Consider the following 16,408-nt stretch of genomic DNA (forward strand, 5'->3'; position numbering starts at 1 on the left):
GTTATGTTAGGTTAGGTTAGGTTAGGTTAGATGTTAGATGTTAGATTATATTAGATGGGAAGTTAGATGTTCGATGTTAGACTAGATTAGACGTTAGGTTAGGTTAGGTTAGGTTAGGTTAGGTTAGGTTAGGTTAGGTTTGGTTAGGTTAGGTTAGGTTAGGTTAGGTTAGGTTAGGTTAGGTTAGGTTAGGGTAGGTTAGGTTAGGTTAGGTTACGTTAGGTTAGGTTAGGTTAGGTTAGGTGTTAGATGTTAGATTAGATTAGATGTTAAGTTAGATGTTAGATGTTAGATTAGATTAGATGTTAGCTTAGGTTAGGTTAGGTTAGGCTAGGTTAGTTTAGGATTAGATGTTACGTTAGATGTTAGATGTTAGATTAGATTAGATGTTAGGTTAGGTTAGGTTAGGTTGGGTTAGGTTAGGTTAGGTTAGATGTTAGATGTTAGATTATATTAAATGGGAAGTTAGATGTTCGATGTTAGACTAGATTAGACGTTAGATTAGGTTAGGTTAGGTTAGGTTGTTAGGTTAGGTTAGGTTAGGTAAGGTTAGGTTATGTTAGGTTAGGTTAGGTTAGGTTAGGATTAGATGTTAGGTTAGATGTTAGATTAGATTAGATGTTAGGTTAGGTTAGGTTGGGTTAGGTTAGGTTAGGTTGGGTTAGGTGAGGTTAGGTTAGGTTAGGTTAGGTTAGGTTATGTTAGGTTAGGTTAGGTTAGGTTAGATGTTAGATGTTAGACTAGATTAGACGTTAGGTTAGGTTAGGTTAGGTTAGGTTAGGTTAGGTTAGGTTAGGTTAGGTTAGGTTAGCTTAGGTTAGGTTAGGTTAGGTTAGGTTAGGTTAGGTTAGGTTACGTTACGTTAGGTTAGGTTAGGTTAGGTTAGGTTAGGTTAGGTTAGGTTAGGATTAGATGTTAGGTTAGGGTAGGTTAGGTTAGGTTAAGTTAGGTTAGGTTAGGTTAGGTTAGGTTAGGTTAGGTGTTAGACGCTACATTAGATTAAATGGGAAGTTAGATGTTCGATGTTAGACTAGATTAGACGTTAGGTTAGGTTAGGTTAGGTTGTTAGGTTAGGTTAGGTTAGGTTAGGTTAGGTTAGGATTAGATGTTAGGTTAGATGTTAGATGTTAGATTAGATTAGATGTTAGGTTAGGTTAGGTTAGGTTGGGTTAGGTTAGGTTAGGTTAGGTTAGGTGAGGTGAGGTTAGGTTAGGTTAGGTTAGGTTATGTTAGGTTAGGTTAGGTTAGGTTAGATGTTAGATGTTAGATTATATTAGATGGGAAGTTAGATGTTCGATGTTAGACTAGATTAGACGTTAGGTTAGGTTAGGTTAGGTTGTTAGGTTAGGTTAGGTTAGGTTAGGTTAGGTTAGGTCAGGTCAGGTCAGGTCAGGTCAGGTCAGGTCAGGTCAGGTCAGGTCAGGTCAGGTTAGGTTAGGTTAGGTTAGGTTAGGTTAGGTTAGGTTAGGTTAGATTAGGTTAGGTTAGGTTAGGTTAGGTTAGGTTAGTTTAGGTTAGGTTAGATGTTAGATGTTAGATTATATTAGATGGGAAGTTAGATGTTCGATGTTAGGCTAGATTAGACGTTAGGTTAGGTTAGGTTAGGTTAGGTTAGGTTTGGTTAGGTTAGGTTAGGTTAGGTTAGGTTAGGTTAGGTTAGGTTAGGTTAGGTGAGGTGAGGTTAGGTCAGGTTAGGTTAGGTTAGCTTATGTTAGGTTAGGTTAGGTTAGGTTAGGTTAGATGTTAGATGTTAGATTATATTAAATGGGAAGTTAGATGTTCGATGTTAGACTAGATTAGACGTTAGGTTAGGTTAGGTTAGGTTAGGTTAGTTTATTTTAGGTTAGGTTCGGTTATTTTAGGTTAGGTTAGGTTAGGTTAGGTTAGGTTAGGTTAGGTTAGGTTACGTTAGGTTAGGTTAGGTTAGGTTAGGTTAGGTTAGGTTAGGATTAGATGTTAGGTTAGGTTAGGTTAGGTTAGGTTAGGTTAAGTTAGGTTAGGTTAGGTTAGGTTAGGTGTTAGACGCTAGATTAGATTAAATGGGAAGTTAGATGTTCGATGTTAGACTAGATTAGACGTTAGGTTAGGTTAGGTTAGGTTAGGTTGTTAGGTTAGGTTAGGTTAGGTTAGGTTAGGTTAGGTTAGGTTAGGATTAGAGGTTAGGTTAGATGTTAGATGTTAGATTAGATTAGATGTTAGGTTAGGTTAGGTTAGGTTGGGTTAGGTTAGGTTAGGTTAGGTTAGGTGAGGTGAGGTTAGGTTAGGTTAGGTTAGGTTATGTTAGGTTAGGTTAGGTTAGGTTAGATGTTAGATGTTAGATTATATTAGATGGGAAGTTAGATGTTCGATGTTAGACTAGATTAGACGTTAGGTTAGGTTAGGTTAGGTTGTTAGGTTAGGTTAGGTTAGGTTAGGTTAGGTTAGGTCAGGTCAGGTCAGGTCAGGTCAGGTCAGGTCAGGTCAGGTCAGGTTAGGTTAGGTTAGGTTAGGTTAGGTTAGGTTAGGTTAGATTAGGTTAGGTTAGGTTAGGTTAGGTTAGGTTAGGTTAGGTTAGGTTAGGTTAGATGTTAGATGTTAGATTATATTAGATGGGAAGTTAGATGTTCGATGTTAGGCTAGATTAGACGTTAGGTTAGGTTAGGTTAGGTTAGGTTAGGTTTGGTTAGGTTAGGTTAGGTTAGGTTAGGTTAGGTGAGGTGAGGTTAGGTCAGGTTAGGTTAGGTTAGCTTATGTTAGGTTAGGTTAGGTTAGGTTAGATGTTAGATGTTAGATTATATTAAATGGGAAGTTAGATGTTCGATGTTAGACTAGATTAGACGTTAGGTTAGGTTAGGTTAGTTTATTTTAGGTTAGGTTAGGTTATTTTAGGTTAGGTTAGGTTAGGTTAGGTTAGGTTAGTTTAGGTTAGGTTAGGTTAGGATTAGATGTTAGGTTAGATGTTAGATGTTAGATTAGATTAGATGTTAGGTTAGGTTAGGTTAGGTGAGGTGAGGTTAGGTTAGGATAGGTTAGGTTAGGTTATGTTAGGTTAGGTTAGGTTAGGTTAGGTTAGATGTTAGATGTTAGATTATATTAGATGGGAAGTTAGATGTTCGATGTTAGACTAGATTAGACGTTAGGTTAGGTTAGGTTAGGTTAGGTTAGGTTAGGTTAGGTTAGGTTAGGTTAGGGTAGGTTAGGTTAGGTTAGGTTAGGTTAGAATAGGTTAGTTTAGGTTAGGTTAAATTAGGTTAGGTTAGGTTAGGTTAGGTTAGGTTAGGGTAGGTTAGGTTAGGTTAGGTTAGGTTAGGTTAGGTTAGGTGTTAGATGTTAGATTAGATTTGATGTTAAGTTAGATGTTAGAAGTTAGATTAGATTAGATGTTAGGTTAGGTTAGGTTAGGTTAGTTTAGGATTAGATGTTACGTTAGATGTTAGATGTTAGATTAGATTAGATGTTAGGTTAGGTTAGGTTAGGTTAGGTTGGGTTAGGTTAGGTTAGGTTAGGTTAGGTTAGGGTAGATGTTAGATGTTAGATTATATTAAATGGGAAGTTAGATGTTCGATGTTAGACTAGATTAGACGTTAGGTTAGGTTAGGTTAGGTTAGGTTGTTAGGTTAGGTTAGGTTAGGTAAGGTTAGGTTAGGTTAGGTTAGGTTAGGTTAGGTTAGGTTAGGATTAGATGTTAGGTTAGATGTTAGATGTTAGATTAGATTAGATGTTAGGTTAGGTTAGGTTGGGTTAGGTTAGGTTAGGTTAGCTGAGGTTCGGTTAGGTTAGGTTAGGTTAGGTTAGGTTAGGTTAGGTTAGATGTTAGATGTTAGATTATATTAGATGGGAAGTTAGATGTTCGATGTTAGACTACATTAGACGTTAGGTTAGGTTAGGTTAGGTTGTTAGTTTAGGTTAGGTTAGGTTAGGTTAGGTTAGGATTAGATGTTAGGTTAGATGTTAGATGTTAGATTAGATTAGATGTTAGGTTAGGTTAGGTTAGGTTAGGTGAGGTGAGGTTAGGTTAGGTTAGGTGAGGTTAGGTTAGGTTAGGGTAGGTTAGGTTATGTTAGGTTAGGTTAGGTTCGGTTAGGTTAGATGTTAGATGTTAGATTATATTAGATGGGAAGTTAGATGTGCGATGTTAGACTAGATTAGACGTTAGGTTAGGTTAGGTTGTTAGGTTAGGTTAGGTTAGGTTAGGTTAGGTTAGGATTAGATGTTAGGTTAGATGTTAGATGTTAGATTAGATTAGATGTTAGGTTAGGTTAGGTTAGGTGAGGTGAGGTTAGGTTAGGTTAGGTTAGGTTATGTTAGGTTAGGTTAGGTTAGGTTAGATGTTAGATGTTAGATTATATTAGATGGGAAGTTAGATGTTCGATGTTAGGCTAGATTAGACGTTAGGTTAGGTTAGGTTAGGTTAGGTTAGGTTAGGTTTGGTTAGGTTAGGTTAGGTTAGGTTAGGTTAGGTTAGGTTAGGTTAGGGTAGGTTAGGTTAGGTTAGGTTAGGTTAGGTTAGGTTAGGTTGGGCTAGGTTAGGTTAGGTTAGGTTAGGTTAGGTTAGGTTAGGTTAGGTGATAGATGTTAGATTAGATTAGATGTTAAGTTAGATGTTAGATGTTAGATTAGATTAGATGTTAGGTTAGGTTAGGTTAGTTTAGGATTAGATGTTACGTTAGATGTTAGATAGATTAGATGTTAGGTTAGGTTAGGTTAGGTTAGGTTAGATGTTAGATGTTAGATTATATTAGATGGGAAGTTAGATGTTCGATGTTAGGCTAGATTAGACGTTAGGTTAGGTTAGGTTAGGTTAGGTTAGGTTTGGTTAGGTTAGGTTAGGTTAGGTTAGGTTAGGTTAGGGTAGGTTAGGTTAGGTTAGGTTAGGTTAGGTTAGGTTAGGTTGGGCTAGGTTAGGTTAGGTTAGGTTAGGTTAGGTTAGGTTAGGTTAGGTGTTAGATGTTAGATTAAATTAGATGTTAAGTTAGATGTTAGATGTTAGATTAGATTAGATGTTAGGTTAGGTTAGGTTAGGTTAGGTTAGGTGCTACATGCTAGATTAGATTAGATGTTAAGTTAGATGTTAGATGTTAGATTAGAGTAGATGTTAGGTTAGGTTAGGTTAGGTTAGTTTAGGATTAGATATTACGTTAGATGTTAGAATAGATTAGATGTTAGGTTAGGTTAGATTAGGTTAGGTTGGGTTAAGTTAGGTTAGGTTAGGTTAGGTTAGGTGAGGTGAGGTGAGGTTAGGTTAGGTTAGGTTAGGTTAGGTGTTAGATGTTAGATTAAATTAGATGTTAAGTTAGATGTTAGATTAGATTAGATGTTAGGTTAGGTTAGGTTAGGTTAGGTTAGGTTAGGTGTTACATGCTAGATTAGATTAGATGTTAAGTTAGATGTTAGATGTTAGATTAGAGTAGATGTTAGGTTAGGTTAGGTTAGGTTAGTTTAGGATTAGATGTTACGTTAGATGTTAGATGTTAGAATAGATTAGATGTTAGGTTAGGTTAGGTTAGGTTAGGTTGGGTTAAGTTAGGTTAGGTTAGGTTAGGTGAGGTGAGGTGAGGTTAGGTTAGGTTAGGTTAGGTTAGCTTAGGTTAGGTTAGGTTAGGTTGGGTTAAGTTAGGTTAGGTTAGATTAGGTTAGGTTGGGTTAAGTTAGGTTAGGTTAGGTTAGGTTAGGTTAGGTTAGGTTAGGTGTTAGATGTTAGATTAGATTAGATGTTAGGTTACGTTAGGTTAGGTTAGGCTAGGTTAGGTTAGGTTATGTTAGGTTAGGTTAGGTTACGTTAGGTTAGGTTAGGTTAGGTTAGGTTAGGTGTTAGATGCTAGATTAGATTAGATGTTAAGTTAGATGTTAGATGTTAGATTAGATTAGATGTTACGTTAGATGTTAGATGTTAGATTAGATTAGATGTTAGGTTAGGTTAGGTTAGGTTGGGTTAAGTTAGGTTAGGTTAGGTGAGGTGAGGTGAGGTTAGGTTAGGTTAGGTTAGGGTATGTTAGGTAAGGTTAGGTTAGGTTAGATGTTAGATGTTAGAATATAATAAATGGGAAGTTAGATGTTCGATGTTAGACTAGATTAGACGTTAGGTTAGATTAGGTTAGGTTAGGTTGTTAGGTTAGGTTAGGTTAGGTTAGGTTAGGTTAGGTTAGATGTTAGATGTTATGTTATATTAAATGGGAAGTTAGATGTTCGATGTTAGACTAGATTAGACGTTAGGTGAGGTTAGGTTAGGTTAGGTTAGGTTAGTTTAGGTTAGGTTAGGTTAGGTTATTTTAGGTTAGGTTAGGTTAGGTTAGGTTAGGTTAGGATTAGATGTTAGGTTAGATGTTAGATTAGATTAGATGTTAGGTTAGGTTAGGTTAGGTGAGGTGAGGTTAGGTTAGGTTAGGTTAGGTTAGGTTAGAATAGGTTAGGTTAGGTTAGGTTAAATTAGGTTAGGTTAGGTTAGGTTAGGTTAGCTTAGGTTAGGTTAGGTTAGGGTAGGTTAGGTTAGGTTAGGTTAGGTTAGGTGTTAGATGTTAGAATATATTAAATGGGAAGTTAGATGTTCGATGTTACACTAGAATAGACGTTAGATTAGGTTAGGTTAGGTTACGTTGTTAGGTTAGGTTAGGTTAGGTAAGGTTAGGTTAGGTTAGGTTAGGATTAGATGTTAGGTTAGATGTTAGATGTTAGATTAGATTAGATGTTAGGTTAGGTTAGGTTAGGTTGGGTTAGGTTAGGTTAGGTTAGGTTAGGTTAGGTTAGGTTATGTTAGGTTAGGTTAGGTTAGGTTAGATGTTAGATGTTAGATTATATTAGATGGGAAGTTAGATGTTCGATGTTAGACTAGATTAGACGTTAGGTTAGGTTAGGTTAGGTTGTTAGGTTAGGTTAGGTTAGGTTAGGTTAGGTTTGGATTAGATGTTAGGTTAGATGTTAGATGTTAGATTAGATTAGATGTTAGATTAGGTTAGGTTAGGTTAGGTGAGGTGAGGTTAGGTTAGGTTTGGTGAGGTTAGGTTAGGTTAGGTTAGGTTAGGTTATGTTAGGTTAGGTTAGGTTAGGTTAGGTTAGATGTTAGATGTTAGATTATATTAGATGGGAAGTTAGATGGTCGATGTTAGACTAGATTAGACGTTAGGTTAGGTTAGGTTAGGTCGTTAGGTTAGGTTAGGTTAGGTTAGGTTAGGATTAGATGTTAGGTTAGATGTTAGATGTTAGATTAGATTAGATGTTAGGTTAGGTTAGGTTAGGTTAGGTTAGGTGAGGTTAGGTTAGGTTAGGTTAGGTTAGGTTATGTTAGGTTAGGTTAGGTTAGGTTAGGTTAGGTTAGATGTTAGATGTTAGATTATATTAGATAGGAAGTTAGGTGTTCGATGTTAGACTAGATTAGACGTTAGGTTAGGTTAGGTTAGGTTGTTAGGTTAGGTTAGGTTAGGTTAGGTTAGGTTAGGTTAGGTGTTAGATGTTAGATTAAATTAGATGTTAAGTTAGATGTTAGATGTTAGATTAGATTAGATGTTAGGTTAGGTTAGGTTAGGTGTTACATGCTAGATTAGATTAGATGTTAAGTTAGATATTAGATGTTAGATTAGAGTAGATGTTAGGTTAGGTTAGGTTAGGTTAGTTTAGGATTAGATGTTACGTTAGATGTTAGATGTAAGAATAGATTAGATGTTAGGTTAGGTTAGAATAGGTTAGGTTGGGTTAAGTTAGGTTAGGTTAGGTTAGGTGAGGTGAGGTGAGGTTAGGTTAGGTTAGGTTAGGTTAGGTGTTAGATGTTAGATTAAATTAGATGTTAAGTTAGATGTTAGATGTTAGATTAGATTAGATGTTAGGTTAGGTTAGGTTAGGTTATTTTAGGTGTTACATGCTAGATTAGATTAGATGTTAAGTTAGATGTTAGATGTTAGATTAGAGTAGATGTTAGGTTAGGTTAGGTTAGGTTAGTTTAGGATTAGATGTTACGTTAGATGTTAGATGTTAGAATAGATTAGATGTTAGGTTAGGTTAGGTTAGGTTAGGTTAGGTTGGGTTAAGTTAGGTTAGGTTAGGTTAGGTGAGGTGAGGTTAGGTTAGGTTAGGTTAGGTTATGTTAGGTTAGGTTAGGTTACGTTAGATGTTAGATGTTAGAATAGATTAGATGTTAGGTTAGGTTAGGTTAGATTAGGTTAGGTTAGGTTGTTAGGTTAGGTTAGGTTAGGTTAGGTGAGGTGAGGTTAGGTCAGGTTAGGTTAGGTTAGGTTATGTTAGGTTAGGTTAGGTTAGGTTAGGTTAGGTTAGGTCAGGTCAGGTCAGGTCAGGTCAGGTCAGGTTAGGTTAGGTTAGGTTAGGTTAGGTTAGGTTAGGTTAGGTTAGGTTAGGTTAGTTTAGGTTAGGTGTTAGATGTTAGATTAGATTAGATGTTAGGTTAGGTTAGGTTAGGTTAGGTTAGGTTATGTTAGGTTAGGTTAGGTTACGTTAGGTTAGGTTAGGTTAGGTTAGGTTAGGTTAGGTGTTAGATGCTAGATTAGATTAGATGTTAAGTTAGATGTTAGATGTTAGATTAGATTAGATGTTAGGTTAGGTTAGGTTAGGTTAGTTTAGGATTAGATGTTACGGTAGATGTTAGATGTTAGATTAGATTAGATGTTAGGTTAGGTTAGGTTAGGTTGGGTTAAGTTAGGTTAGGTTAGGTGAGGTGAGGTGAGGTTAGGTTAGGTTAGGTTAGGGTATGTTTGGTTAGGTTAGGTTAGGTTAGATGTTAGATGTTAGAATATAATAAATGGGAAGTTAGATGTTCGATGTTAGACTAGATTAGACGTTAGGTTAGATTAGGTTAGGTTAGGTTGTTAGGTTAGGTTAGGTTAGGTTAGGTTAGGTGAGGTGAGGTTAGGTCAGGTTAGGTTAGGTTATGTTAGGTTAGGTTAGGTTAGGTTAGGTTAGATGTTAGATGTTTGATTATATTAAATGGGAAGTTAGATGTTCGATGTTAGACTAGATTAGACGTTAGGTGAGGTTAGGTTAGGTTAGGTTAGGTTAGTTTAGGGTAGGTTAGGATAGGTTATTTTAGGTTAGGTTAGGTTAGGTTAGGTTAGGTTAGGTTGGGTTAGGTTAGGTTAGGTTAGGTTAGGTGAGGTTAGGTTAGGTTAGGTTATGTTAGGTTAGGTTAGGTTAGATGTTAGATGTTAGATTATATTAGATGGGAAGTTAGATGTTCGATGTTAGACTAGATTAGACGTTAGGTTAGGTTAGGTTAGGTTGTTAGGTTAGGTTAGGTTAGGTTAGGTTAGGTTAGGATTAGATGTTAGGTTAGATGTTAGATGTTAGATTAGATTAGATGTTAGGTTAGGTTAGGTTAGGTTAGGTGAGGTGAGGTTAGGTTAGGTTTGGTGAGGTTAGGTTAGGTTAGGTTATGTTAGGTTAGGTTAGGTTAGGTTAGGTTAGATGTTAGATGTTAGATTATATTAGATGGGAAGTTAGATGTTCGATGTTAGACTAGATTAGACGTTAGGTTAGGTTAGGTTAGGTTGTTAGGTTAGGTTAGGTTAGGTTAGGATTAGATGTTAGGTTAGATGTTAGATGTTAGATTAGATTAGATGTTAGGTTAGGTTAGGTTAGGTTAGGTGAGGTGAGGTTAGGTTAGGTTAGGTTAGGTTAGGTTAGGTTAGGTTAGATGTTAGATGTTAGATTATATTAGATAGGAAGTTAGGTGTTCGATGTTAGGCTAGATTAGACGTTAGGTTAGGTTAGGTTAGGTTGTTAGGTTAGGTTAGGTTAGGTTAGGTTAGGTGTTAGATGTTAGATTAAATTAGATGTTAAGTTACATGTTAGATGTTAGATTAGATTAGATGTTAGGTTAGGTTAGGTTAGGTTAGGTTAGGTGTTACATGCTAAATTAGATTAGATGTTAAGTTATATATTAGATGTTAGATTAGAGTAGATGTTAGGTTAGGTTAGGTTAGGTTAGTTTAGGATTAGATGTTACGTTAGATGTTAGATGTAAGAATAGATTAGATGTTAGGTTAGGTTAGATTAGGTTAGGTTGGGTTAAGTTAGGTTAGGTTAGGTTAGGTGAGGTGAGGTGAGGTTAGGTTAGGTTAGGTTAGGTTAGGTGTTAGATGTTAGATTAAATTAGATGTTAAGTTAGATGTTAGATGTTAGATTAGATTAGATGTTAGGTTAGGTTAGGTTAGGTTAGGTTAGGTTAGGTTAGGTTAGGTGTTACATGCTAGATTAGATTAGATGTTAAGTTAGATGTTAGATGTTAGATTAGAGTAGATGTTAGGTTAGGTTAGGTTAGGTTAGTTTAGGATTAGATGTTACGTTAGATGTTAGATGTTAGAATAGATTAGATGTTAGGTTAGGTTAGGTTAGGTTAGGTTAGGTTGGGTTAAGTTAGGTTAGGTTAGGTTAGGTGAGGTGAGGTTAGGTTAGGTTAGGTTAGGTTAGGTTATGTTAGGTTAGGTTAGGTTACGTTAGATGTTAGATGTTAGAATAGATTAGATGTTAGGTTAGGTTAGGTTAGATTAGGTTAGGTTAGGTTGTTAGGTTAGGTTAGGTTAGGTTAGGTGAGGTGAGGTTAGGTCAGGTTAGGTTAGGTTAGGTTATGTTAGGTTAGGTTAGGTTAGGTTAGGTTAGGTCAGGTCAGGTCAGGTCAGGCCAGGTCAGGTCAGGTCAGGTCAGGTCAGGTCAGGTTAGGTTAGGTTAGGTTAGGTTAGGTTAGGTTAGGTTAGGTTAGGTTAGTTTAGGTTAGGTGTTAGATGTTAGATTAGATTAGATGTTAGGTTAGGTTAGGTTAGGTTAGGTTAGGTTATGATAGGTTAGGTTAGGTTACGTTAGGTTAGGTTAGGTTAGGTTAGGTGTTAGATGCTAGATTAGATTAGATGTTAAGTTAGATGTTAGATGTTAGATTAGATTAGATGTTAGGTTAGGTTAGGTTAGGTTAGTTTAGGATTAGATGTTACGTTAGATGTTAGATGTTAGATTAGATTAGATGTTAGGTTAGGTTAGGTTAGGTTGGGTTAAGTTAGGTTAGGTTAGGTGAGGTGAGGTGAGGTTAGGTTAGGTTAGGTTAGATGTTAGATGTTAGAATATAATAAATGGGAAGTTAGATGTTCGATGTTAGACTAGATTAGACGTTAGGTTAGATTAGGTTAGGTTAGGTTGTTAGGTTAGGTTAGGTTAGGTTAGGTGAGGTGAGGTTAGGTCAGGTTAGGTTAGGTTAGGTTATGTTAGGTTAGGTTAGGTTAGGTTAGATGTTAGATGTTAGATTATATTAAATGGGAAGTTAGATGTTCGATGTTAGACTAGATTAGACGTTAGGTGAGGTTAGGTTAGGTTAGGTTAGGTTAGTTTAGGTTAGGTTAGGATAGGTTATTTTAGGTTAGGTTAGGTTAGGTTAGGTTAGGTTAGGTTAGGATTAGATGTTAGGTTAGATGTTAGATGTTAGATTAGATTAGATGTTAGGTTAGGTTAGGTTAGGTTAGGTGAGGTGAGGTTAGGTTAGGTTAGGTTATGTTAGGTTAGGTTAGGTTAGGTTAGGTTAGATGTTAGATGTTAGATTATATTAGATGGGAAGTTAGATGTTCGATGTTAGACTAGATTAGACGTTAGGTTAGGTTAGGTTAGGTTAGGTTAGGTTAGGTTAGGTTAGGTTTGGTTAGGTTAGGTTAGGTTAGGTTAGGTTAGGTTAGGTTAGGTTAGAATAGGTTAGGTTAGGTTAGGTTAAATTAGGTTAGGTTAGGTTAGGTTAGGTTAGCTTAGGTTAGGTTAGGTTAGGTTAGGGTAGGTTAGGTTAGGTTAGGTTAGGTTAGGTTAGGTTAGGTTAGGTTAGGTTAGGTTAGGTTAGGTTAGGTTAGGTGTTAGATGTTAGATTAGATTAGATGTTAAGTTAGATGTTAGATTAGATTAGATGTTAGGTTAGGTTAGGTTAGGTTAGGTTAGTTTAGGATTAGATGTTACGTTAGATGTTAGATGTTAGGTTAGGTTAGGTTAGGTTAGGTTAGATGTTAGATGTTAGATTATATTAAATGGGAAGTTAGATGTTCGATGTTAGACTAGATTAGACGTTAGATTAGGTTAGGTTAGGTTAGGTTGTTAGGTTAGGTTAGGTTAGGTAAGGTTAGGTTAGGTTAGGTTAGGTTAGGTTAGGTTAGGTTAGGATTTGATGTTAGGTTAGATGTTAGATGTTAGATTAGATTAGATGTTAGGTTAGGTTAGGTTAGGTTGGGTTAGGTTAAGTTAGGTTAGGTTAGGTGAGGTTAGGTTAGGTTAGGTTAGGTTAGGTTAGGTTATGTTAGGTTAGGTTAGGTTAGGTTAGATGTTAGATGTTAGATTATATTAGATGGGAAGTTAGATGTTCGATGTTAGACTAGATTAGACGTTAGGTTAGGTTAGGTTAGGTTGTTAGGTTGTTAGGTTAGGTTAGGTTAGGTTAGGTTAGGTTAGATGTTAGGTTAGATGTTAGATGTTAGATTAGATTAGATGTTAGGTTAGGTTAGGTTAGGTTAGGTGAGGTGAGGTTAGGTTAGGTTAGGTGAGGTTAGGTTAGGCTAGGTTAGGTTAGGTTAGATGTTAGATGTTAGATTATATTAGATAGGAAGTTAGGTGTTCGATGTTAGGCTAGATTAGACGTTAGGTTAGGTTAGGTTAGGTTAGGTTAGGTTAGGTTAGGTTTGGTTAGGGAAGGTTAGGTTGGGTTAGGTTAGGTTAGGTTAGGTTAGGTTAGGTTAGGTTAGGCTAGGTTAGGTTAGGTTAGGTTAGGTTAGGTTAGGTTAGGTGTTAGATGTTAGATTAGATTGGATGTTAAGTTAGATGTTAGATGTTAGATTAGATTAGATGTTAGGTTAGGTTAGGTTAGGTTAGGTTAGTTTAGTATTAGATTTTACGTTAGATGTTAGATTAGATTAGATGTTAGGTTAGGTTAGGTTAGGTTAGGTTGGGTTAGGTTAGGTTAGGTTAGGTGAGGTTAGGTTAGATGTTAGATGTTAGATTATATTTGATGGGAAGTTAGATGTTCGATGTTAGACTAGATTAGACGTTAGGTTAGGTTAGGTTAGGTTGTTAGGTTAGGTTAGGTTAGGTTAGGTTAGGTTAGGTTAGGTTAGGTTAGTTTAGGTTAGGTTAGGTTAGGTTAGGTTAGGTTAGGTTAGGGTAGGTTAGGTTAGGTTAGGTTAGGTTAGGTTAGGTTAGGTTAGGTTAGGTTAGGTTAGGTTAGGTGTTAGATGTTAGATTAGATTAGATGTTAGGTTAGGTTAGGTTAGGTTAGTTTAGGATTAGATGTTACATTAGATGTTAGATGTTAGATTAGATTAGATGTTAGGTTAGGTTAGGTTAGGTTAGGTTGGGTTAGGTTAGGTTAGGTTAGGTTAGGTGAGGTGAGGTTAGGTTAGGTTAGGTTAGGTTAGGTTATGTTAGGTTAGGTTAGGTGAGATGTTAGATGTTAGATTATAATAAATGGGAAGTTAGATGTTCGATGTTAGACTAGATTAGACGTTAGGTTAGGTTAGGTTAGGTTAGGTTGTTAGGTTAGGTTAGGTTAGGTTAGGTTAGGTTAGGTTAGGTTAAGTTAGGTTAGGTTAGGATTAGATGTTAGGTTAGATGTTAGATGTTAGATTAGATTAGATGTTAGGTTAGGTTAGGTTAGGTTGGGTTAGGTTAGGTTAGGTTAGGTTAGGTGAGGTGAGGTTAGGTTAGGTTAGATTAGGTTATGTTAGGTTAGGTTAGGTTAGGTTAGGTTAGATGTTAGATGTTAGATTATATTAGATGGGAAGTTAGATGTTTGATGTTAGACTAGAATAGACGTTAGGTTAGGTTAGGTTAGGTTGTTAGGTTAGGTTGTGTTAGGTTAGGTTAGGTTAGGTTAGGTCAGGTCAGGTCAGGTCAGGTTAGGTTAGGTTAGGTTAGGTTAGGTTAGGTTAGGTTAGGTTAGGTCAGGTCAGGTCAGGTTAGGTTAGGTTAGGTTAGGTGTTAGATGTTAGATTAAATTAGATGTTAAGTTATATGTTAGATGTTAGATTAGATTAGATGTTAGGTTAGGTTAGGTTAGGTTAGGTTTGGTTAGGTTAGGTTAGGTTAGGTTAGGTTAGGTGTTACATGCTAGATTAGATTAGATGTTAAGTTAGATGTTAGATGTTAGATTAGAGTAGCTGTTAGGTTAGGTTAGGTTAGGTTAGTTTAGGATTAGATGTTACATTAGATGTTAGATGTTAGAATAGATTAGATGTTAGGTTAGGTTAGGTTAGGTTGGGTTAAGTTAGGTTAGGTTAGGTTAGGTGAGGTGAGGTGAGGTTAGGTTAGGTTAGGTTAGGTTAGGTTAGATGTTAGAATATATTAAATGGGAAGTTAGATGTTCGATGTTAGACTAGATTAGACGTTAGGTTAGATTAGGTTAGGTTAGGTTGTTAGGTTAGGTTAGGTTAGGTTAGGTTAGGTTAGTTTAGGTTAGGTTAGGTTAGGTTAGGTTAGGTTAGGTTAGGTTAGGTTAGGTTAGGTTAGGTTAGGTTAGGTTAGGTTAGGATAGGTTAGGTTAGGTTAGGTTAAGTTAGGTTAGGTTAGGTTAGGTTAGGTTAGTTTAGGTTAGGTTAGGTTAGGTTAGGTTAGGTTAGGTTAGGTTAGGTTAGGTTAGGTTAGGTTGGGTTAGGTTAGGTTAGGTTAGGTTAGGTTAGGATTAGATGTTAGGTTAGGTTAGGTTAGGTTAGGTTAGGTTAGGTTAGGTTAGGTTAGGTTAGGTTAGGTTATGTTACGTTAGGTTAGGTTAGGTTAGGTGTTAGACGCTAGATTAGATTAGATGTTAAGTTAGATGTTAGATGTTAGGTTAGATTAGATGTTAGGTTAGGTTAGGTTAGGTTAGTTTAGGATTAGATGTTACGTTAGATGTTAGATGTTAGATTAAATTAGATGTTAGGTTAGGTTAGGTTGGGTTAAGTTAGGTTAGGTTAGGTTAGGTGAGGTGAGGTGAGGTGAGGTTAGGTTAGGTTAGGTTAGGTTAGGTTAGGTTGGATGTTAGATGTTAGAATATATTAAATGGGAAGTTAGATGTTCGATGTTAGACTAGATTAGACGTTAGGTTAGATTAGGTTAGGTTAGGTTGTTAGGTTAGGTTAGGTTAGGTTAGGTTAGGTTAGGTTAGGTTAGTTTAGGTCAGGTTAGGTTAGGTTAGGTTAGGTTAGGTTAGGTTAGGTTAGGTTAGGTTAGGTTAGGTTACGGTAGGTTAGGTTAGGTTAGGTTAGGTTAGGTTAGGTTAGGTTAGGATAGGTTAGGTTAGGTTAGGTTAGGTTAGGTTAGGTTAGGTTAGGTTAGGTTAGGTTAGTTTAGGATTAGATGTTACGTTAGATGTTAGATGTTAGATTAGATTAGATGTTAGGTTAGGTTAGGTTAGGTTGTTAGTTTAGGTTAGGTTAGGTAAGGTTAGGTTAGGTTAGGTTAGGTTAGGTTAGGTTAGGATTAGATGTTAGGTTAGATGTTAGATGTTAGATTAGATTAGATGTTAGGTTAGGTTAGGTTAGGTTGGGTTAGGTTAGGTTAGGTTAGGTTAGGTGAGGTTAGGTTAGGTTAGGTTAGGTTATGTTAGGTTAGGTTAGGTTAGGTTAGATGTTCGATGTTAGATTATATTAGATGGGAAGTTAGATGTTCGATGTTAGACTAGATTAGACGTTAGGTTAGGTTAGGTTAGGTTGTTAGGTTAGGTTAGGTTAGGTTAGGTTAGGTTAGGTTAGGTTAGGATTAGATGTTTGGTTAGATCTTAGATGTTAGATTAGATTAGATGTTAGGTTAGGTTAGGTTAGGTTAGGTGAGGTGAGGTTAGGTTAGGTTAGGTTAGGTTAGGTTATGTTAGGTTAAGTTGGGTTAGGTTAGATGTTAGATGTTAGATTATATTAGATGGGAAGTTAGATGTTCGATGTTAGACTAGATTAGACGTTAGGTTAGGTTGTTAGGTTAGGTTAGGTTAGGTTAGGTTAGGATTAGATGTTAGGTTAGATGTTAGATGTTAGATTAGATTAGATGTTAGGTTAGGTTAGGTTAGGTTAGGTGAGGTGAGGTTAGGTTAGGTTAGGTTAGGTTAGGTTATGTTAGGTTAGGTTAGGTTAGGTTAGGTTAGGTTAGATGTTAGATGTTAGATTATATTAGATAGGAAGTTAGGTGTTCGATGTTAGACTAGATTAGACGTTAGGTTAGGTTAGGTTAGGTTGTTAGGTTAGGTTAGGTTAGGTTAGGTTAGGTTAGGTTAGGTGTTAGATGTTAGATTAAATTAGATGTTAAGTTAGATGTTAGATGTTAGATTAGATTAGATGTTAGGTTAGGTTAGGTTAGGTGTTACATGCTAGATTAGATTAGATGTTAAGTTAGATATTAGATGTTAGATTAGAGTAGATGTTAGGTTAGGTTAGGTTAGGTTAGTTTAGGATTAGATGTTACGTTAGATGTTAGATGTAAGAATAGATTAGATGTTAGGTTAGGTTAGAATAGG

This window comes from Dermacentor andersoni, unplaced genomic scaffold (assembly GCF_023375885.2).
Source record: "Dermacentor andersoni unplaced genomic scaffold, qqDerAnde1_hic_scaffold ctg00000040.1, whole genome shotgun sequence".
Taxonomy (NCBI): Eukaryota; Metazoa; Arthropoda; class Arachnida; order Ixodida; family Ixodidae; genus Dermacentor; species Dermacentor andersoni.